We start from the raw sequence: 23,387 nt of genomic DNA on the forward strand, positions 1-23,387 counted from the left end.
TTCAATGATGCAGTTTAATATATTATCGTCGAGTTCATCCGGGTTTAACAATACAATATCAACAATCATTGACAAGGATGCAACTGAACAGTTTACAATTTATGCCGTTGATAGAAATCTAGCCGGGGCAAACATTACATGGTATGTGGAATTTGTAGCGGATCTAAGTAATCAAAAACACTAGCTCTTTTAAAATAAAAATGACCACCAAGGAAATTGAATCAGTGGTATCACCGACGTCACATCAATATCGATTCGATACCGCAAAAGAATTTTCCGCGAACTTGAAAACGCTTTCCGAACAATACCGTGCAAAAATAAAAAAATACCGCCGAAAAATAACCACCATCGACGCGGTCGTGTACTCGGTGTCGGGTATAGTAGCCGGTACCGGTGTTATTTTATCCACGGTGACCACGATAGCCCCGATCGCTGTTCCAATCGCTATCTCCGCAATGACAACAGTTGCTGGAGTCGCCAACGCAATCACTAGGAAGATATCATCGTGTTTTCAGAAAAAACTCGACGAGTATACAGTAAAACATCAAATAGTATCCGACGCGTACTCGAAATTATCCGGGTTGATCTCGTTATCGATTGATAATTTGTTCATATCCGATGTTGAATTCTCCACGATGGTCCAGTTGTATAGCTCCGCGATGTCAAAAATCGAGGATTTTCAACTGGAAGCCGGAACCACCTGGTTGTTGAAATTAGACACTAAAGACAACGAATAATAATAATGTCGCTGAACCCCGAAGGGTTTCAATTACTTCAGCGGATCGCGGAGAATACCACTCCGGTACAAACAAATATGATATCGATAACGTCAACGAAACCCGAATTCAGTGTGAACTTCCCATCACCGGTTCCAGTGAAGGAAATAGCGCTGGCAAAATTGCGAATATATCACAGTTGGCCTAATATCCGAGCGGACGCATTTAACGGACAACAACCTAATAACTCGCTGGTTTTTGCACGGACAAACAAACCCGATGGGACCCCAGACTGGGAGGAGGTTACAATACCAACTGGGTCATACCAAATAGAGCAAATCAATAAAGAATTTCAACGCAGGATAAAATCGATCACAGGAAAAGAATCAAAAATCGCTATTACGGTTCATGAACCGACGTTATCGTCGACGATTGAAATAAGCACACCGGGGTATATGGTTGATATCTATAACAGTTCAATAAGAACCATACTAGGATGGCCTGAGAATCCATCCGCGGACACCCCCCCCCCATCAACTATCCTCAGACACGATAACGGAGATGGTGGTAGGCATATTGCTCCATACAACGTAAATATTGCATCGGTGATAGCGATTAATCTAGTGTGTGATGTTATCGAAGGGAGTTACCAGGTGAATACCAAGCAATCAAATCAGGCTCAACAGGGATATATCCTTTATTCGTTTTCACCAACAGCCCCTCCGGGATTTTTAATCGTTGAGTCCGATTAATCCGGTCTATATGCGATGCCATGATCGGTTTTTAACGATAATTAATTTTAGAATTACCGATCAGTCAAATAACCTAATTGATCTACAAGAGGAGGAGTTAGTGATCACTCTGTTTGTAAGATCATAGCAGCAGAGGGGGCGATGACATCGACGCGGTCGTCGATGTGCTTACCGGACGCTGACGACGCTGGGGATCAGCGCGCAGAAGGTGTTAATTAAACCAAATGACGATTGGACGATCCCCCAACGACGACGTCGATTTTTTTTTTACCAGGCGCTGACGACACTAGATCGTTGAGTTGCAGAAAGTATTAATTAAGCCAAATAACGATTGGACAAAATGTCGGATTCGCCCCCTCTGCTGCTCATTCTGTCGAACATTGTTTCTTTAAAGTATATCAGAAGGCCAGACCTTTTCGCACGATGCATGCAATAATAAGGAATAACTGTTAATTAGTTGCACTGGCTTTATTGCTTGTGTCCTTAATTGCAACCTTTAGCTATTGTGCAGTTCAGTCACAGATGACCAGAATATGAAAAGGGTTGATGTCCTGGGGGAAGATGAAGCATGTCACATGGAGAAACAGCATGTCCATGAGCATGCACATTGGAGGAAAGTAAGGTATGTCACATGGAGAAACAGCATGTCTCATGAGCTTGCACGTTAGAGCAATGTAAGATATGTCACATGGAGAAACAGCATGCCCATGAGCTTGTACATTGGGGGAAAGTAAGGCATGTCACATGGAGAAACAGCATGTTCCATGAGCTTGCACATTAGGGCAATATGGTGGGGCACTAGTCCCCTCCCTCGATTTCACCTTAAATATGTTTAGGCCTATATCTGTAAAATTGAATGGCTGACCAGAACATGTTTGCCACACACACCTCCATAAAGGTTACTGATGGTGCCCCTGGCACATTCTTGGAGAATTTCACACATATTGGACTAGGAAGATTAGTCAATATTTATTGAAACCAGTGCTTAAAAATGCTGCATAAAAATCTCCCTATTTTAGGTCCCATTCTCTGTATGGTTTTGTTCAGTTTCCCCATTTGTCTTTTGAAAAGTTGACAGGTATGGTGTTGTGTCTATAAGACAGTGTATATTTTATTTTTAGTTGTTGGAGAGAGAGAGAGAGAGAGAGAGAGAGAGAGAGAGAGAGAGAGAGGTTATCAAATTAAGTGTTCAGTTACATGTGTTGTGTATATCTTTTTTTTAAATCCCGGTACATGATTTTGTCTAATTTTTATAATTCTTATTCATTGCTGTAATGTACACAGAATATCTTGACTTCAGTCTGGCCTATGTGACTTAAGTATCATTTTGCATAAGATTTATAAATAGATGTTTACATATGTGTTAACAGTTGATAATAATAATCTTAATAATAAGATTCAAAATGGCACTTATTATGTATCTTCTCAGTGACTGATGGGATATTGATGTTTTCAGAATAATTATGTGGCTTCCCATCAGTTGTGCTAGATCATGTGCATATGATTAATTCAACGATAAATCAGTAGTGTATGCTGTTAGGTGGGGTCTATTGCTAAGTACAGTCGCAAGATACGATGTATAAAAGGAGAAAATTAAGCAATCCGATTCATTCCGATTTTGGAGTTATTCACTTTTTGTGTTCATCAACCTTATCCGATGGGGCCAGGACAGTAACTCTTCCTGTTGCTGTGGAGCTCTTCCGACCAAGTCATATAATTGTGAACAACTGTCCACTGACAAAATTTCCCAGTGGACTGCAGGCTTTGCACGTTGTTGATTATGATTTTGTTAAAGGGCTGAGCATGCATTGCACACGAAAATGTTCGGCCTGTCCAGTGGAAATAGAAAGTGCTTATTATTTGGACTGTAACATTATTCTGGAACTGTTATAAATTTTTTGAAGGAAATCTGGACAACGCCATCTTGACAATGTCATGGTTCTTGGAGGACCAGTACATTTCTGGTATTGGAACTTATAAGGAAGTTTTCTTTCATTTAGGAGTTTCATAAACCTTTGTTAGGACTAGTCAGGATTGACTTCATAATACTGTAAGTTCCTCTCATATTTTTCATTTATAACATTGATAATTAAACTGTTTCTTTAGTTTTATAAAACTTGTTGGTTTTCTTTCATTTCTGTTACTTAAGTTTGTGACCATAGAGTCGTAACACATGACGACTGGTGTCTTCTCATTTACATACATACAAAGCAAGTACTTCATTGTCAATTAACACCTCAATAAATAGCTCATTTGTTATGTTATCATGATATTCATTGTCAAAAGAGGCTATTGGTAGGGATATGAGACTACCAAATGGGCACTGAAAATGTTTCTGAAAAGGTCTTTTTGAAAACAGCAACATTGATAATAATAATAATAATGAGGACTGTGTATAGCGTCTAATCTTTAGAAGCTCTAAGCGCTTTACAACATTAGACAACACCTATAAGATATATAAAAAACATATAATAATATTATTACAAAAACAAACACCATGAAATTAGAATATTGTTGTTGTTGTTGTTGTTGTAGGGTTTAACGCCATTTTTCAGCACGCGATAGGCTATACATGGCGGCCAGTATTAATGGTGGAGGAAGAACCCAGGAAAACCCCGGAAAGAACCACCGACCCACGAGAAGCTACTGGCAAGCTTTCTCACATACCCACATTAGCCGAATCCGAGAATCGAACCCACGCAGACAGAGGTGAGATGACAGTGATCCGTAACGGAGAGCGCTTTAGACCACTCGGGGCCCCGAAATTAGAATAAACATTAAAAAAAAAAAAAAAAACATGCTGAGAATATTTCAGGTAGGAAATATTATTAGGTCTTTAAGTTTGTTCTTCCAGTCGAAATAAGTGATATCCTTAGTATATGGCACTTGTAAATTATATTGTTTAATGGGCTAAAATCAAAGACTTTATTGTAACATTAAGTGTCCATATAATGACATTTAAGGCTGATTTGGGGTTGTTCTGGTTGCTGATTTTGTTGTCATAGGGTTTAACGCCATTTTTCAGCTATAAATGGTGACCATTATAAATGGTGGAGGAAGAACCTGTTAAAACCCTTGGTGAAAGCACAATGTCAATGTGACCAGTACTCTAAGAGAAACAGTAATGACAACATTGTGGTGGCCATATTGGAGGTCAGATTGGTGTCATTTTCATTTAGATGCAACTAGAGATCATCATATTTTTTTTTAGTGTAAACCCAGCATAGATATGACAATCCATGCAGCAGGAGATTTTCAAAATGTCTACTGTTGTGACCATAGTGGATGTTTAGGCAGCACCATTTCATTTAGGATTAACCAGATCATGGATGATTGTGTTTGTAAACGTGTATGACAATCATCCAAGTAGGTTACTAAGAGTAACAATAACGAACCTGTCCTAATAGATGGACAAATAACAGACAATTGACAACATACCAATCTGCAAGCAGCTCTGGTCGATGACCAGAAGTTCAGAAATCCGAAACAGGCCATTATCCTCCGAAATTATTTGTGTGACCCGTATGATTCTTTTACAAACTGTATGATGTAATGCTCTTTCTCATCCTTCTACTATTTATTGTACTAATGTTGAACCTTTCATCTGACCCTAGCCAACTTGGAAACTAAAACTATGGTCTACACCGATATTAAGTTTGAAATACTGGAAACAAAGACTTTATTTTTTATTAAATATTGTACTAGGAGTTCGGGACAAACTGAAAGCTAATATCCACACATTTTTTTAATAGAAGGCACCATTGTATTGTACCTAGTCACTACTGTAATGACTTTTTGGAGACAGATGTCAAACTTTAATTGTCAAACTTTAATTGAAATGTATTGCTTTCCTATAACCTTCCAACTACTGTGACTACTGGGGCTGTGTTCGCATTGGTCAGTCAGGCCATACCCCTAACTTTCAGAATCCCAACTTGACTCAAGCACGAATGCAAAATGGAGTGACCTACTCTGTGAGACGCCAGAAGTTTCAGCAGCTAGCTATACATATATTTCAGGTTATCTATATTATGTGTTTCATGTTTTATTCATGACTGTAGATTGTCAGGGTCTTTTAGTAGACAGCAAACTGCTTCAAGATAGTGGTTGTCTACTTTAAGACTAGGTCATTTCATTTGGTAAAAATGTTTTTGTGGCTTTTTGACCTTGGAAGTTTTAAGAAGAAATCTTGTTGACAATTTGATGGAATGAGATCAAGTTATTGTATTCCCCACCCCCAGGAAACCACGTGACCCAATTTCTGATTGGTTAGCTGACAAATAACCTGACTTTGTTTACAGTTAGAAAGACCTAGAAATGATTATTTGAACCTCTTTCTGATTCTGAAACCATGTCTTAGATTTTCATATAAAGTATGCTTGCCTCGGAATTTAGCTATTCCTAGATTAAACAACAGTCTTGGTGGAGTCAAATAGTTGTGTCCAATTCATTTGAGGGATTTAACTTATTTCAATTATTCATAGAATCAGACTTTGGAATTTAGTAGCTTTGAAATTACTGTGAATTCATTAAAAACATTTTGGATTATATCATTGTGATACATCAAGACTATAGGCAAATCAACACAATATTATAAACGTCATTTCGAATACCACTGGAACTGATTTGAAATACTCAAATATTTTTTGCTTGTGATAGAACTTTTAGGACAAAATCATTTTTAATTTTTCACTTTGTATTCTAGGAACATAAATAATTTGTTGCATTTTAAAGAACTTGTTGCGTGTCATTTGTTTATATCACTTAAATAAGACCATAGGGTCGTAACACTACAAAGCAAAGTTTATCGAAAATTTCCTTAGTTTGTTTTGCTATAATTAGAATGCATGCTGGAAAAGTAAATCTTGAGTGCCTAGAATGTATTCAAGGGAGGTAAATTGTGTCACCTTAAAATATATGCTAGCAATGGAAGTAGCTCTTGTCATTATAAAATATAATGCAAGCAAAATGGTTAACTCATATGCGCTGTCAACCATTTTGTCAAAATTCATTGCGTAAGCTTTAATCATCTGCCATCATTTGTTTAAGTTCATTATATAATATTTCATCATCTGCAATTCATTGGCATAACTTTTATACAAACACGAATAAAAACAGCTCTAAATGGTAGTACAGTAGAACCCGTCTTGAAAGATCACCTCTTTTGCCAAAAAATATGGTCTCTCAAGACATGTGGCCTCCCATAACAGGTCACAATCCTATATAATCAATATATGTGTGCAATGATAATGTGTTCACTCAAGACAGGTGGTCTCACATAGCAGTGATCTTTTAAGACAGGTTTTACTGTATAGTAAAAGGTGACTCCTAATGAGATACTAACTGCACAAAGCAAAGTGTTTTCCGATACAAGAATGTGCAGACATTTCCTGGTGTAACTCTCATGGAGACGTGTGTGCATCTCTTGATGATAACACCCAATGCGATTTCAGATTATAGGTAAAAAGCGCTGTGTTCTGTAAGAACAACAAGGGTGAGCTCATAACCACCTTTTTCATACTACCGAATCTGAACTATGTTTTATTGAAGAAATGCATAATCCACATGAGAGTATTTGTCATTTTGTCTTTTATAAGATACTTTTAAAACGTTATGATAATGATTTGGAAGGAAAGTATTGCCAAGAATCTAATATACTGTAGCGGAACTCCCTTGGCTACATTATCCTGAGTCTCCCTATCTCGGATTATTAAGGATCTGTGTAACGACTCTATGAACATAAACGAAGAAACAGAAAGCGTCGATACCAACAAGTTTTGTAAACTTAATAAAGAATGTTATTATCAAAGTTATTAATGAAAATATGAGAAGAACTTACAGTATTATGAGGTGAGTCCAAAATAATTCTTATAAAGTACTATAAAAGTCCTATATGAATGAAAAGTTCTCTATAAATTTCAAAACCGGAAATGTACTGGTCCGTCAAGAATCGTGACGCTGTCAAGATGGCGTTGTCCAGAACTCCTTCAAATACTTCACAATAGTTCCAGAATAATAGTATAATCCAAAGAATGACTTTCTATTTCCACGGAACAGTCCAAAACATATGTATTTCTTCTCGAATAATGCCCAGATACAACATAAAACACGTCTGCAGACTTTCAACAGGAACACAAGAAATAAGAACGAATCAAAATTCGGATGAATCTGACTGCTCATCTCTCCCATTGCATATACCTTCTATTATGACTATATTCACAACATACCCCTCGTGACAGATCATTTAATCCAATAATGAAATCTGCCTAATTCTGTGACCTGACCCAACCAATGGGAAGTTATTGAATTATTTTAGAATCGTTCGAAACCCATCAGCCAATGAGATATTAAGCCAAAGTCGTCATCAACATGTAGCTAAGCATCTATGTATAGATCCTATGTAATTTGTAAGCTCTTAACATACTCAGGTCTCGTAGGCAAAATCTAAATTGAGATAAACCGTACAATTTACAACCATAAATAAACATAACAAATGTTAGATAAAATCATGTACCAGGAATTACAAATATATATATATATATATATATATATATATATATATATATATATATATATATATATATATATATATATATATATATATATTAAACATCAGTCTTGGTGGAGTCAAATACTTGTGTCTAATTCATTTGAGGGATTCAATTTATTTCAATTATTCATAGAATCAGACTTTGGAATTTAGTAGCTTTGAAATTACTTTGAATATATATGCTGCAAGAGGACTTCTGTCTTTCCTAGGCTAATTGGGAGTCCAAATACGTTGGAGGCTTCCGATAACCTGTCCACAATTGCCTGCAAGTGAATCTCTTCATGGGCCATGAGAGCACAGTCATCTGCAAAGATTGCTTCATTGATGAGTCTTTCTAGCGTCTTGGTTTTCGCAGCTAGGTGACTGAGATCAGACACTAATCCATCCAGGTGATATCTAATGTATATACTAAGGTCAAGGTCACGGATGGCATGGAGCAGTATATGTGTGAAGAAGAGGTTGAAGAGTACCGGAGCGAGTACACAGCCCTGTTTGACACAGGTAGATACGGGGAATTTCTCAAAAGGTTCTCCGTCTGAGAGAATCTCTCCAGTTATGTAATCGTGGAAGAGCCGGATGAGGTTGGTAAACTTCTGAGGACAACCAAGCTTCTTGAGTACTACCCACAGTGCATCGCTGCTGATTGTATCGAAAGTCTTTATCTGGGCCACGAAGACGGCATACAGATTCATGTTCTGCTCAAGGCACTTTTATTTGTCTCACTGCGAAGATCATGTTAACGGTGATGTGATCTGGGCGAAAACCATACTAAGACTTGGGGAGGTTATCTTCTGACACTGCCGCAATAAGCCTGCTGAGGATGATGCGAGCAAGTATTTTGCCAGCAATGGAGAGCAAGGAGATGCCTAGGTAGTTACTGCTGTCCGTACGTGTGCCTTTATTCTAATACAGGGTCACACTTAATGCGACGCGGAGGTCGTATGGCATCTCGTCTTTAGTCCAGATGCTGATTATCGCATCATGGAATGCCTCCAGAGTCTGATCACTGAGAGCCTTGTACACCTCCGCTAGGATACCATCCTTTCCAAGTGCCCTGCCACAGTTCATTTGTTTAATGGCCATCCTCAATTCTTCTATCGTTGGCGGAACATCCAGTTGGTCGTGCGTTGGCTGTTGAGGTATTTGGTCAAGAAAAGATTAGCTGACCGGTGAGGGCGGGTTTAGGAGCTGACTAAAGTGTTCTTTCCATCTGTCCGTATTGTCAGCCTTGTCCTGTATTAGTGTACTGTTATCTGCAGCAAGCAAGTGGGCATGGCCAGACCTTGGAGGGCTGACGACTGACTTGATGACAGTGTATAACTCTCTGGAGTTGTTAGTGTCGGCATATCGTTGCACTTCATCAGTGTTCCTTTCCTACCAAAGGTCATGCATCTTGCGGATTTGTCTCTGAGCCTCAGCTTGATAGGTTTTGAAGCGGTCTTTTTGGGGATGGAGTTTATGTCATTCTGCCTGTCCATGAATGCTTTCTTTTTTGGCAAGCAGATCTTCAATGTCACCGTTTTGTTCCGTCGAACCAGTTTTGGTGGGTTCGCTTCTTGTGGCCCAGAGTCGCCATGGCTGTTTCTCTTATCATGTACCTGAGAATGTTACATTTCTCTGAGGCATTTGCACGTATAGGTCCACTGGTGGACAGTTTGTCATATTGGTTCTTCTGGAAATTGAACTGGGTGGAAGGCTGCTAAGTTTGACAATGTTGAAGGCTGTGCGCACAAGCTTAGGACGCTTTGGGTGATGTGGGGCAATGCGCAGCTTTAGAATAGTTCGGACAAGTCTGTGGTATGTCCAGCAATCAGCTCCTTGCATGGCCTTGGTGATGAGGACATGTTGGGCATCGCGCTGGCGGACTATTACATAGTTTATTAAGTGTCATTTGCGAGATCTAGGATGCATCCAGATGTAATTGTGTTTGTTCGCCATTCTGAACATTGAGTTTGTGATTAGGAGGTCAAATTCTGCGCATTTGCTGCGTAGGAGCAGGTCGTTGTTGTTCATCTTGCCGACAGAGTGCTTGCCAAGCACAGCTTTCCATCGACCATAATCGCAGCCAACACGGACGTTGAAGTCATCCAGCCGAGCTGAGTATAGAGCTGAGGTCCGTACATAACTGCTCAATGGTTTTCGCTGGGCACGAGGGTGTAGGGGCGTAGGAGCTAGTGATTCTTGCGTTGTGTTTGTGACTGATGGATAGTCGCAAATTCATTAGCCTCTCGATCAACACGACTTTGTGTCGAATGTCAAAACGAAGTATTCCTGAAACGCTTTTAGAGATATGAAATTATATATTAACAATTAACTTTTTAACTTGAACGATAAGCAAATGATTGATTTCAGCCAACCAAAAATTGAAAATCGCTACATGTTTTTACTTGTTTATGTATCCATTTGTGTATGCGTTTGTTTATTGATCGATCTAATTTGTTTATTACAGAATAATAAAGAAGGTTGAAATTTAAATGTTTTACTTGAAGAAAACATGTAGAAAAGTCACCCAATTCGGTCCCGTGCAGTTGACAGGGACAACAGAATGTGGTGTATTATTATATTCTTACGCACAAAATGAGACGTGTCTTCGTAATTATGCGGGAAGAACAATACTATTAGGTGTCGGTTTGCGGGGCTAGGGACTCAACATGGTGGATGTGGAAGTACACACGTTTTGTTACGTCACGTGAAAACAACGGATTTGATACCGAAAGTAGAACTAAAACAAGAATATGCATCAACAAATCAATGCATGACATTATTCATGTATTGTATTTTCGCATGCATAATTTTTAAATATAGCATTGTAACAAGGCGATATAACTAAAATCACGAATTACTAGTTCGGCTACACTGAGGCCAGATACGTTGCTGTACAGGAATAATCTCATATGTATTCCAGTGTCCTTTGTCAAACGAGAACTTTGATTCGGCTATGTTTGTTTTGTTTTTTTTTTATATTATTGTTTATTAGTCCTTTGTCATTTAAGGCAAAGCAACACAAGCATATTATTTATTTACGAGAAAAAGAATATATTATCTGCCCAAGGACACACCATGGTTGCCAGTCTGGGTTAAGCGCAAGTTAGGTTTCGAATTCAAGACTCGAGTCCAGCACGCCAGCCACTCAGCCAGGGCGGGTTACATTTAACTTTTAGAAATTATACGGGGTTTTCCAACGAGCGGGTATTTCGATGAAGTAGACTCAATAGTTACTCAATGCAAAAAGATTGTAAATAAGTATGGAAACCCAAAATTTTAATGGTTAGGTACGTTATTTAGTTAGCTCGCTAGAAGGACCAGGTTGGGAAAGATAGGGAGATTTATCATCGTGACAACTGTCATCATCATCATCATCATCATCATCATCATCATCATCATTTTATATTGTCTAGAATCTTTTAAATAAAGAATTCAGTACTTACTAAATTATTTTCTCATTTAATTTTTCTTTAGAAAATACCCATGAACGTGTAATTCTGGAATCCAACACACACACCATTCAGTCTGAAGATGTACGACCGCTCCGGTGGCCTAGTGGTTAGAGCGTCCGCCTCGGATGCGGGAGGTCGTGGGTTCGATCCCCGGCCGAGTCATACCAAAGACTTATAAAAATGGTACTAACAGCTGTCTCGCTTGGCGCTCAGTATTAAGAGGTTAGTGTTAGGACTGGTCGGCCCGGTGTCAGGATAATGTGACTGGGTGGGACATCATGCTACATGTCTGCGGCACGATGCCCCAGTCCTAGACATCACCATAAACTGCCAGATTGCAGACATCGTAGCGATATGACTGAAAAACTGTTAAAGCTACGTTAAAAATCCAAATCACAACACACTGAAGATGTACTTTTATAATAGTCGTACATACAAAGTTTTTGATAGAATTCACTTTGCAGTGGATATCAATTTAATGTTATTTAATTGTATGTCTGATCGCTAGAATCATATTTAGGAGGAATAAAGGAAGGAATAAAGGAATGATATAATGAAATTTAAATCATTGACATTCATCAGGATGTGCAGGACTATGCGTAATATTCAATCATCAATCATGACCTTGTCACGTGGTTTGAGTGTCTGGCTGATTCAGCAACTCAGGAACTGTTGAAATACTTTACGTCCTCGTGATAACACTTTTTTGACATCAAAAAGGTCAGATGAGTGGGCATAATTCAGTTTCAAGGATATCCTGTTCCGACTGTAAATGCCCAGCTGCTTTAGACTCATTAGCAGACGTGGTGACATAAATATTTAGGGGTAGTTGTCAAAATTAAGAATTTGGCATTCCAAAATGTATTGTTTCTTAGCTTCGTCTTATGCCTCAAACACCAGAATATCCCATAGTTATTTACCGTGACGTCATTTATGGGTCAAATTTTAATCTTTCTTGCTTCTCAGTAGTTTAATTAAACTATTGATCTTTTGAGGAAGCCTGAGATTCATGGTACACCACAAATCGCCATCTCGAGTTCGGCTTTTGGCATATGGTCAATAAATATGTATTTTCGTCCTTGTCTTGACAAAGGATATATGTTCAAACGAGTGATATAATCTTGGATTTACCCGTGTCCTTTACCAGGAAGTTTTGACCTAAATAAATATCACCATTGTGTTCAAACAAATCTCTTAAATCCGATATTTAAAATATTTATCTCCGCAGTGCACTGTATTTCCAACTCGAACCTAGCATAAAATATTATTAGTAAAGAATCACAAGTATGTCAAAGCAAGTGAACAGGAAGATAGATAGATAGATAGATAGATAGATAGATAGATAGATAGAATGTCCGACTTTTAATAAAAGACCGACCATTTAATTTTTCATGGTGGAGGAATTTGTTTTATATTTCAATATATTATATTGATTTGATAAAAGTTATCTTGTTCAGATTTATTGGAGCTACTATGGTCAATTAGTAAACAAAATATATATTAGTGTCAAAGAAAACAAGGTATCATTTTGTAATTCATCGAATAATTTACTTTGCATTTTGTGAAATAGGTCGTTTTTGCACACTGCAAAGTCAATTATAAAGGATACAATTCGAAATCAATTGTATTGGTTGTCAAACTCCATCTAACCTATCTATGTCAACAACGACCAACGTGTGGCTAAAGTTCGGGAGTGGTAGGTTTAGGGGTACTTGTCAAAATAAAGAAATAAAGAATATGGCATTCTAAAATTTCTTATTTCTAAGCTTCGTCTTTTGCCTAAAACACCAAAATATCCCATAGTCATTTACAGAAACCTTATTTACGTGTCAAAGTTCAAACTTTGTTGCTTCTAAGTAGATTTATTAAACTATTGATCTTTTGAGGAGACCTGAGATTCATGGTACACCACAAATCGCCATCTCGAGTTCGGCTTTTGGCATATAGCCAATAAATATGTATTTTCGTCCTTCTCTTGACAAAGGACACGTTCAAACGAATGGTATAATATTGGATTTACCCGTGTCCTTTACCGGGAAGTTTTGACCGAAATAAATATCACCAATGTGCTCACACAAAACTCTTAAATCCGATATTTAATATATGTATATCCACAGTGCACTATATTTGCCATTTGAAACTAACATAAACTATTATTAGTAAAGAATCACAAGTATGTCAAAGCAAGTGAACCGACAGACAGACAGAAAGAAAGATAGATAGATAGATAGATAGATAGATAGATAGATAGATAGATAGATAGATAGACAGACAGATAGATTTTTCGACTTCGAATAAAAAAGCGACCATTTAATTTTTCATGGTAGGGGAATATTTTATTTTTTAATATTTTATATTGATTTGATAAAAGTAATATTATTCTGATTTATAGGAGCTACTATGGCCATTTAGTAAATAAAATATAAATTAATGTAAAAGAAAACAAGGTATCGTTTTGCAATTCAAAGTATAATTTACTTTGCATTTTGTCATATAAGTCGTTTTAACACACTGCAAAGCCAATTATAAAGCATACAATTCGTAAACAATTGTATTGGTTGTCAAACCCAATCTAGCCTATCTATGTCAACAATGACCCACGTGTGCTAAAGTTCGGGATTGGTAGGTTTAGGGGTAGTAGTTAAGTGGGGCACTATACGTACAATGGAAATTAGCATTACGGAGACCCCTGGGTGAATATACGTACAATGGAAATTTAACATGGCAAAAAATCGTGGGTTAATATACGTACAAGGGGAATTAACATGGGAAAAAGTTGTGGGCCGATATACGTACAAGGGGAATTTAACATGGGGAATAGAGTTTGGGGGGTTGTTTAGGGACAAAGGGGAATTGAATATGGGATTTTTATTTATTTTTTTTAAATTTTTTTTAAATTTAAATTTAAATTTAAATTTAAAAAAAGGGGTAGGCAATTGAAAGGCTATCTCTTTTCGAGAAATATGGCTGGCCCTGAAAAGGGCCTTTGGGTTTTTTCTTCTTCTTCTTTTAACTTCTTAACTTTTTCCACCATCCTCTTATTTTGTCCATCATTCCTTTCTTCTTCTTCTTTTCTGTTTTCGGCAGCCAGTCCGGGTGGCCCATGGCCCGGAACTTCTCTTGGATTTTCATCCAGTTTGTGTTCAGTTTTTCTAGTTCATCCTTTTTTTTTCTATTTTCTTCTTCTTTTCTTTCCTTTGACCACTTTTCTTTTAATATCTTGACTTGTTCTCTCATCACTTTCCTCATCATCTCCTCTGCTTTCATCATTTGGTTTAAACCCCATTTCACATAAGACCACTCAGTCCACTCCAAAATATCTTTTTAAAAAAACCTCACTTCAATAGCATAATCAAGGGCCTCTTTCAGTTTACCTACTTTCACATAGTCAAGTTTTATGAAGCCTCTTAACTTTTTAACTTCCTCTTCAATCATGTCCACAATCAGATCCCTGGCAAGTTTTAGACTCGTCACTTGACTTTTGACAAAGTCCTTAGTAACTTCATGCATCCACCCCTTCTCTAGCCTTTCCACCGTACAGGCTGCATCTGTCATCCAGTACCAACTATCCTTTAGCTCATTAAATAGTTCAATACTCATTTTTTGGGGTTCTTCCGTAGAATGGTTCCAACGACAAACTTGGTGGGTTCTTATAGTGAAAGCGCGGACGTGATGGAAAACATCCCCCTAAAAACATAAAATTGATCTTACCTAGATCATGACCTAACAACGCGCGGACGTGAAGGAAAACATCCCCCTACTTTCTCATTTCATATAATAAAACCCTAACTATACTCTAAGAAACCTATAATCTACTATTCACACTAACATACCTGAGCTCTTACAAACACTAACACACAAACACACATTCACTCACATTTTTTTAAAAAGAGTTAGTGTTTATGTTCACACTACTCTACCTACACACATTGGCAAATTAATAGTTATTTCTTTTCTAGAGCATTTGGTAGCCCTGAAAAGGGCTGTTTTTTTCACTCCAGATGCACCTATCTAATGGTTGCACCTTCCTGGCCTGGTGCCACACACGCATCTTCTTCCCCAGTCTCCTTTCACCTTTCTTCTGGGGAGCGCAGAGGGAGGATGATTCGCTTCAACACCCCAATCCTCTGTCTCGGGAATATTGTACGACATCCTCTCTTCTAGTTTCTTTTCCTCCTCTTCCCTCTGTCTTCTCTCCTCCTCTTCGTTCTTCATTCTTTCCTCTTCTACTATAGCCTCCGCGGCCAGTTCATTTAACAGGCGCCTGACATATTCCAGATGTATCTGGAATTCAAGAAATTTGCTTATTCTGCTATTCATTCTTGTGTTGATCAATCAACAAGGGTAGCTAGACTGCCCAGCGAGTTTCAATTTATAGTGAAAGCGCGGACGTGATGGAAAGCATCCCCCTAAAAACATAAAATTGATCTTACCTAGATCATGGCCCAAAACAACAACGCGCCGACCTAAAAGAAACACTCACTCACTTTTTTATGCTACCCATCACTATTTTAAAACTTTTTATTAACCACTTCAATAGACTATCCACATACGCAAAGCAATCCAATCTAACATCAAATATACACCTCAAACACCAAAAAAGACATCATTTTAATCTACTATCCATACCAACGTACTTGAACACTTACAAACACAAACACACTAACACACAAACACATACCCTCACATTTTTTAAAAAAAGAGTTAGTGTTTATTTTCACACTACTCTACCTACACACATTGGCAAATGGATCGTTATTTCTTTTCTAGAATATTGGGGTAGCCCTGAAAAGGGCTGTTTTTTTTGTTTGCTATGGCATTCTTTTTTAGTTTCTAAGAATGCGATGTCCTCTGAGGATAGACTTTCTGGCGATAGATCTGCTTCTTCGGAAAGAGAAGAAGAACTCTTTGGTGTCGTTACGACAATCGACAAAGCCTCTGTCAGCTTCAGGTTGTTGCTGCTGTTGTTGTTGCTGTTGTTGCTGTTGCTGATGTCTCTGAAGTCTGTACTTCTCTGTCCATTCTTCTTTTTCCCTGTTCATTTCTTCTCTGAAGAGCTCTTCTATCAGGTCTTCAGTGACTTTTAACATTCTCACATTCTCTATTTCTTCTGGCTTCGGTATCAGACTGTGTCTGACCCTATGCAAATTCACGTAGGCTTCGTTGAGATTAGCTAGTTTGGAGCACATCTTCGTAGGAGGATGAGTCGACAATGGATGGTTAGACTGGAAACAACCCCGGTTCTTAAAGTCAAAGCGCGGACGTGAAGGAAAACATCCCCAACGTTCAGTGAGTGTCATGAGAGGGATAGTAAGAAATGAAAGAGCATCAATCCAACATTCTTATAGCCAAACAAAAGACAAAGGCATTTTTTTCAAAACACAACATTTTTTATTAAAAAATCACTTAACACTAAACAACAACTCTAACATTTTTTAACAATAATCCAACACTATAACATCAAACAATTTTTTCAAATCAGAAACATTTTTTTCTCAATTGACAATCTACTTTAAACAGGGCTGACAACGTTGTGAATGAAATTGTGATTTCCACTGTTGGAAATCATTAGGCCATTGATGGACACTACGTTTCCTAGCTTGAGACAAAAGATAAGCATAATGGTCACAAAACCATCGATCTACTTTCACATCGTTTCTAGCAGAAGAACGAGGATCAAAATGAGTCACTAAATGTTCTAAGGAATAGCCCAGGCTGCGATGATGCAGAAAATACACACAGTACTGTCCACACACCAAGGAATATGTGCCTTGTAATTTCACATTATTGAGTCGGGTGGTTTGAGCATTTCTTCTCATAAAGTCAATGATATCGTCTTCCAAAGGGGGCAATCCGTACGAATCGAAATATTCCACACATCCTTCTTGAGGAAAGTAGACGGCTACCCAGTGGGTTCCTGGGAGATGACTGTCGTCCGTGTTGATCACGTAAGCTTGATGGTCTTTAGGTTTGCGATGAGGGAGTTCATCTTTAGCACAGACGACAGGATTCCAAGAAGCCGTATACGAACTGTGGTTCAAAAGGTAATAAAGTTCCCAGGTATCCATTGTTTTGTGTTTTTTTTCTTCTTCTTCTTCTTCACAGGTAATAATAAGTCGTCAATTCGATCCTGACTTTTTGCTTGAAAATGTCTGACGAATAAACGGTTATTCGTTCTGTTTCCTCACTCTGATTCAGGAGAGCTTCGATACGATGGATCTCTTGAGTGGTTAATGGTGGACACGAATGTTCACGCAAGTCTTTATACCACTGATGCAACACGTCTTTGTCCGAGATGAGACTCCAAGCTTCGTCCAGATACTCGTCCAATTTTTCTTCTTGACTTAACATCAGGCATTTATCGTGTTGAATTTGACTGGGATGATCGTTTTGACATCCATAGCAATTTTTCTTGATCAATTCCGTCATTTTTTCGACTAAGTGTTTGGCAAAACAGGAGACTAAATGGGCTTCTTGTTCTGGCCATCTCGACTTCATCATGATATCTTCTTCGTCTTTATCTTGAGATTCTTCTCCTTCCACGGTCTCCTCACATTCCATGTCCAAAGTTTCTCCAGTAGGTAAAGAGGGATAACAGTCTTCCATGGCTTCTAATAATCTAGAATGACTTCTCTCAAACTGTTGATTTCTATGGTATTATCGAATTCTGCATACAGGATGACGTTCACTGTCTTGTCCAGTTTATCTGCAAACTGAAGTTCCACACGAATCTGGCCAGATTTTATAGGGTGGAAATGTCCCTCGTCGCTGCCTTGGTCTGGAGTGAAATCGAAAGCCCACAAAGCGTAGCCTCCTGCATAATCCTCGTACGTAATGCCGTGACTGGTGTTGGTTCCTAACTGGCCGGTGGCTTCGTACAGCGACAAGTACGATCTCAAGTAATTCTTGTTGGTAAAGTCAGGTTCGAAAGGTCGGGTACACAAGGTCTTGCCATCGCGACTGACTTCGATTTTCTTCACGTTGAAATGTTGAAAGTTGAAAGGATTTTCAGTGAAGGCTCCGTTGAAGGCTGAATTCAGGACCATACCAAGGATTAAACGCTTGGGTAACTGTCCTTGAAACAGATGATCTTCGAATGTCCAGCAGGAATGGTGAACGTTTTCACTTCCACGCGTCGTATGGGATACTTGGCGGTCGTTCTGCTCAACGTTTGACTGATGTCGTTACCCACTTTGGGTAACACTTCCACGCGTCGTACGTAGAGTTTGGCCTCTTCGATTTTGCTTTTAGGAGCCTTAGCAGGATCAGCCTGCAAATGGAAAGCGGTACTGCTGCGATTCAGTCTCAAGCGGACATTCACCCCGTTCAGCAAATATTTCTCTTGCAACCACATGTCCAAATGCAAACGATCCATCAGTTCTAAACTCCTCTTATTTAAGATTTTCTCTTCTCTTGCCTCAAAGCCGGGATTGCTTGTATCCATTTTATCGAACTTGGTCGCTTTGTCAGGTTCCCACAGCACGCAGGCATTGAGATGAGTATCCTTGGCATCTATTCCGTACGTCAAGAGATTTTCCAGGTAGGCACGGTAAGGGTATGTATCCATGCTGCTGCTGACTAGTTTGTTATTCAAGTACAAATCCACTGAGCTGAACAAGGAATGCATGAAATTGTTGACGGGAGCTATTTCTTCAGTGTCTTCAATTGGACCATCATCCTTATCTAGAACTTTGACTTTCAAGTACAAGTAACTGCTATTCAGATCGATGTAATCTTCGGGCTGTCCCTTGATTTCAAACTCGATGGGAGCGGAATCGGTCAATGAGGAGACGGGATGAAATTCCACCCATTGGGATTCTTGCATGGTCATCATGGTGGGGGGCATGGCAAACAGATCCAGTTCCGTCTTGGAACAAGCGCAAGATTCTCGGTGCATCATTTTTTTTTTGTTCTGTTCTCTTTCTCAATAATCGAAAACGTCTAAGTCTCGAACGGTTCTTCTTCTTTTCTTGGCCTTTCTAGCTTGAAGTCTGGTGAAAGGGTGTTTTCTTCGTCGTCGTCTCTTTCTGCCTTGTCCTTGCTGAATGCTTGACTCGGTAGCGTGCAGGGCATTTATAGGTGTCTCTCGTCGGCCTAAAATGTCTTTGCCCGTTTGCAGCAAGACATTTTTGCCAGCCCTCATGAAGGCTTCTTTAGGGTTTTGTTTGTCGATGATGACATTTTGGAGAAATTCTTTGCCTTGTGTCAGTGCCGCATCTTTCAAGGCGTGCAATCCGCGTGTCACCATCGGTTTCAACACTGGGGCCACCGAACGAAAGGCCGATTTTAACATGTCTCCTAAACCGTGTCCTCGCTGTCGTGCAACCCCTTGGTACACTGGATACATGACTTTCTTACGAATCGTGAGAGAACCGTTTTCGAAAATGGAGTTTCACCGTGACTTTTCCTTTGGTGAATGGAATATTTTGTCCCAAATCTCCTTTTATAGTAATGTTGACCGTGTCCAAATACGACTTGCTGACAGGCAAATAGTGAGGATGGACAAATTCGCGGTGGACGTGGTAAGTGTTTCCACCTTCCTTGTCAGCGTTCGTGGCAGAATCCACTTTGAAAGGAATGACACGCAGTAACGGCACGGAGGTGTGTCCCACAACGTTGTACTCCACCACATCAGAGTACACAAAGATCAAATTCAGTCCTTGGTTCAGTTCTACCGGGGTACGAAAATACTTGGCAAAAGTCTCCTTGTCGAAAATAACTGATGATTCGGGTTGTTTTCTTTTTGTTCTACTTTCTTCCACAGCTCCATTTCTCCGCCCAACATGACAAACAATTCAGGACAAAATAAAATGGTCAAGATTTTACTCCGCTCAAATTTCATCAAGAAGCGACGAGCTACTTTGTGGTACTCCATGGTGACACTTTTGTTCTTGACAATCTCAAAAGATTTCCCAAACACGCCATTAAACCTGGAGGCTATGGAGCTGACCAAATGATGACCACTAAAATAATAGCCTGGGAGAATGGACAAGTGGTAGGTCCACGTTTTAGTTTTGTCGCTATAGGTTTTAATGTCAGATATGGTTCTCTTATCCATCTCCTGTTGCAATTGCTCGTCATGAACTTCCACCGTAAACAAATTTTGATTGGGAAGGATATTGAGAACTTGGCTCGGGTGAATCATTTCTACTAAAGCCACTTCCCAATGGGCTTCGTGATCTAAGGGGATGGCCTGAGGTAATTTAGCCGTGTAACAGCACAACGTGTTCTTGGGAAATACCTCCATGGAACTGTCGCTGGGTAAGGTTCAGTAAAATTGGTTTTGGTGACTCATAATTCCAGAGTTCTGTGGCTGTCCGAGGGGTTATTACTGGACGTCAGAGGCGTGTCTCCGCCCAAAATGGGGTTGTTGTTGTTATTGGAGTGGTGACTGACACTGGCACTGGACACAAGGTTCCCGTGGTTCCCGTTGGAAGAGAATTTCAGGGAGGGATTGGGAAGAAGGTAACCGATGCAACTGCTCAATAAAATGGTCCACAATTGTTTGTCTCCTTGTTGCAAACTCAGATTGGCGATGGCTGCCCCGATGACACAATACACCACGAAGATCTGGCAGAAAAAGACGATTTGCCTTTTAGGCACACGTTCTCCACACCACGCCCGCAAGGGTTGTTTTTGTAAATCTTGCACAGAAGAACTAGGTGAAGGAGGAGTGGTCGACGTAGCTGCGTCTGCTATGTGAAAGGGCATGATGGTCACTTCTTTTTATAGTCGATGACTTGCGAAGCGTCGATCCAAGAATCGAAACTGGGTGGATATCCTTTCCAACGTACTTTGACTTCTTTGACACGTCGTTTGCCCACTTTACGGGTTCTGCGTTCGAGAATGCTTTCGATGTCGTACACGTCGTCTTCTTTTTTGGTGACACGTTGTAACTCGGGCAAATAAAACGTTCCTTTGAGCACTTCTCCGTTCATGTCTTCCAATTTATAGACGGCAGCATGACGCCCATGCACTCGTCCAGTGACGCGAAACAATTCGGTCGTCCAGTTAGGTAAGTAACCTTTGTCAAAAGTGCGTTTGGTTTTGCCAATGCGGACCCAATCTCCTACGGCCAACTCTCCACTTTTCTTGGGGACAGCCCTCGTCGGGGACGTACCAAACAGACGCTCAAACACCAGCACTTCGTTGTCGGGAGTCACGTCTTGCGGAGCACGTCCGATGCTTCGATGGTAAGATTGGTTGTACGCTTGCACCAGGTGCGGTAAGATGTCGATGTACTTCAGAGTGTGGTGATGCGTAAAATATTTTCACATGCGTTCTTTCAAAGTGCGTTGAAAACGTTCCACGATGCTGGCTTTGGTTTCGGGATTCTCGGTGGTAAAAAAATGAATGTCACGTTTCTTTAATTCTTTTTGGTAAGCTTGGTTCAGAAATTCGGTGCCTTTGTCCGTTTGCCATCGAAGAGGGTGACGACCGCTTTGTTTCAGCACTCGTTGCAGGGCTCGCACTAAGTCGCTGCTCGATTTGGAAGTCAAGGGCACGACCCAGGCAAATTTGGAAAAGACGTCGATGACACAAAACAAATATTTGTAGCCACGATTGTAGCTGGCCAAATGAGAGACATCGACTAAATCGGCTTGCCATTGATGATCGATGCCTTCCACTCGGGTGCGACTTCTGGCAAACTTGCGTCGAATGGGTTTGTGTAAAGTGTAGGTAGCTTGTTCTTGTAACCATCGTTGCACCTGAGGTAAACGGAGACTTTTCAATCGAGTTTTGGCAGCACGATACAATTTTTGAACTCCTGCGTATCCTGCAGGATGGGAGGGATCGTAGTAAATGCTGGCTAAGACTTTTTCCATTTTTTGTGTTGGTTGGTGTGTTAATAAGACACCCACTCTTGGAGGATGCTACTTTTTTTCTCTTGGGGTATTTTCTTGGATTGCAAGGCTTTGCGTGTGCGACCGGCAATAGGTGTTGAAGAGGAGGAGGATGTCTGAGCGGGGGATATCGGTTTTTGTTTCACTTCTGTCTTCACTTCTGTCTTCACTTTCTTTTTCTCTTGTGATGAAGAAGGGGTGGCCATCATCTTTTTAATCCATCCAATTCTGGAGGTAGGTGGTGTTGTTAACTTGGGTACTTTTTCTGGTGGAGTTTGAAACCCTTCTTCTTCTTCTTCTTTTCCTTTTTCTGTCTTGGTCACTGGTACTGGTACTGGTACTGGTGATGCTGCTGGACTTTTCATCAAGGTCTTAAAAACTTTCAGAGTGGGTAGAGCTGTTTCGTCTAAAGCTTTCTGGTGAAAGAGTTGCAGTTGTTGCAAGAGTTGACCGTACTTTTGCGATTTTTCTGTTTCGGACAAATCTTGGCGATCCATCAAGGACTGCAATTCGTGTTGTAACTGGGACATCTCGCTCAAATTGGGATTGGGAGGTAAATGCGGGGTGCGTTGTTCTTGCCACCGATGGTATTCCATCCATCGTTTGTAAGGCACTAAAGCTAGTTTTCGTCCTTCCATGGGGTTGTCAGGGGTCGATTCTGAGATCTTGTGACTTCCAAGGGTCTTTTTATCTTGCTCCCACCAGTCCTCCCAACATGGTTCCCAAGACTCCGTTCAGTATGGGGCCTAACAAGAGAGGCAAAATTCCTCCACGTTGGACCAACATCTTCTTTTTTTGACGAATGGGAATTTTCTTTTGAACCATTTGGCGAAGAACGTGACGATGTTTGCCTAAGCATTGTTTCTGGTGTTTGGACAAAGGGATCGTGCCTTTCAAAACGTTCAAACAACATTCGCACACGGTATCGATGACCTCTTTGGAGGCCGTTTGAATGAGTTTTTTTCGTAAGGGTGGAGAAGCTTTGGACAGGACAGATAACATGTCCCCATATTTGGCTAAACGTGGTGGCAGTCCTTTCCTTTTCTTTCCTTGTGGTTTTCTGGTGGGTGACATCTTTGAGTCTTCAG

This window comes from Sinohyriopsis cumingii, unplaced genomic scaffold, assembly GCF_028554795.1.
Source record: "Sinohyriopsis cumingii isolate HCF-2022 unplaced genomic scaffold, ASM2855479v2 utg000069l, whole genome shotgun sequence".
Taxonomy (NCBI): domain Eukaryota; kingdom Metazoa; phylum Mollusca; class Bivalvia; order Unionida; family Unionidae; genus Sinohyriopsis; species Sinohyriopsis cumingii.